Source organism: Crocuta crocuta, unplaced genomic scaffold (assembly GCF_008692635.1).
Source record: "Crocuta crocuta isolate KB4526 unplaced genomic scaffold, BGI_CrCroc_1.0 scaffold290, whole genome shotgun sequence".
Taxonomy (NCBI): domain Eukaryota; kingdom Metazoa; phylum Chordata; class Mammalia; order Carnivora; family Hyaenidae; genus Crocuta; species Crocuta crocuta.
In genome coordinates, this window is record NW_027527429.1 from 299,586 (window position 1) to 301,347 (window position 1,762).

At 63.2% G+C, this 1,762-nt stretch overlaps 1 protein-coding gene across 2 annotated transcripts in view; it reads right to left on the reverse strand.

The window, feature by feature from the left end:
• Positions 1 to 1,762, reverse strand: part of FARP2 (FERM, ARH/RhoGEF and pleckstrin domain protein 2) — a 105,354-nt gene that overhangs the window by 21,685 nt on the left and 81,907 nt on the right. The gene's annotated exons all lie outside the window — the stretch shown is intronic.

Consider the following 1,762-nt stretch of genomic DNA (forward strand, 5'->3'; position numbering starts at 1 on the left):
TCAGCCAAGTGTCCCTTATTCTGGACACCTCCAGCTGCGTGCTGTCGGCCCAGGGGCTCTGGGCGGGGGGCCCAGTGCAGGTAAGCCGGCTTCCTACCCACACTTCCTTTGCGTGGGTCCCAAGCGGCACCTTAGCCCTGAGTGGGATCCTGCAGAACACGGTCACCCTGAGGTTCTAGACCAAGTCCTCTTCCGTGGGGGATGAAAGCACCCAGAGAGAAAGTCTCAGGAACACAGCCACGGCAGTGTCTCCGACGAGCTCACTGTCACGTCACAGGCACCACCAGTTAGTGACGGGACACACAAGGGGTGTGGCGGTCAGGAGCGGCCCAGGGAAGGCCTGCCTGTGTCCAGGGCTGGTCTGCTGGTTTCCAGCGCAGCGAAAACCTCTTAGGGAAAAGTCCAGGGGAGCAAAAGCCAGGCCAGCCTGGCCGCGGGTCAGCGGGGGTGTGTGTGTGTGGGGGGTGCCGCACCGCCTCGGGAGGACTACATACTTCCTGCCCAGCTCTGCCACCTGCCCCCACAGAAAGCAGCCCGAGAGCCCTGGACAGGGGGTGCCCCACAAACACCTCAGCCTCCGGACCTCCCGAACACTATCGGTCCTCACTGATTTCTGTTGGAAAGGGGGAGAAACAGCCAGTTAAGTGGTTAAGTGGGACACCCTGGAGAGGCGGGATGCCAGGACACAAGGGGCACACTGCTCCCCCCGGAAAGGTCGCACGCAGCCCGGCAGCCAGAGGCAAACGCAGATGCCCCACAGTGCTTAGCTGCGGCAGAGGCCCAGCCAGGGAGTCCCCGTGGGTCCGTGGCCCGCGTGGCTCCGCGCTGGGTGTGGGCTGGCCGCGGGCAGCGCTGAGGAAAGTGCTCTGGAGCCCGAGCAGCCCCGGGGACAGGAGGGGAGGCAGGGGAACTGCGGGGCGGGGCCCGGGGTCCCCGTGTGCAGGGCCCGGCCATGGCTCTGCGAGCCTGCGGTGGGGCTCCCAGGCTCAGTCTCTGAGGCCTGGTCTGAACGGGAAGGCCATGGCCACCTGCCGCGAACTGGTCGGTGACCCTCAGGTGGTACAAGTCACCCTACGGAACCACCTAAAGGACAACTATTTTTGTAGTGTGGAAAAGTAACAAAATAAAATTTAGTTTTTTATGCAGCTTTCCAGCCGTTCTGTTTATGCACCAAAGCAACAGTGAGCAAAATCAATACATAAAAACATCCCAAGCCAACAGTCTTGCTGCCAAATACGGCGTTCGGGGGACCAGAGTGACCACTGTCAGGCAGCCCCATGTGAACAGAGGCCTGGGGTGGGGGCTGTGAGCCCTGCACCGGAGCCTGGGTCCTGGGATCCCCACCCTCGTCTGGCACCCGATAGGACAGCTGCCTTCCAGTTCAGGGCCTGCTCTCTCTGAGGGGAGCACCCCAGGAAGGAGTGTGGGCAAGGCCTCATCAGGTTGACCCCGCCTCCCGAAGGACCTCCCGTGTCCCACGCACGGTGGCCTCAGCATAACTTTGGGATGAGATCCACGGCCTGCCAAGGTGTTCTCCACGAAAGCTCCCCCACATGACAGGCACCTGTGAGGCAGCCCCCCCACCCCCACCGCTGGCAGCCCAGTTGAGCCTCGCTTCCTTCCAGCTTGCTTCTCGGGGACCCCCACTCCTTACGGGGGACAGATGGCTCTGGGCAGCCACAGCCCCACCAGCCATTATTCAACCTCTCCCTCCCAAGCCCCCAGCTGCCTGGCCCCTTTGCCCCCCCGTGTGCCCCCCCCC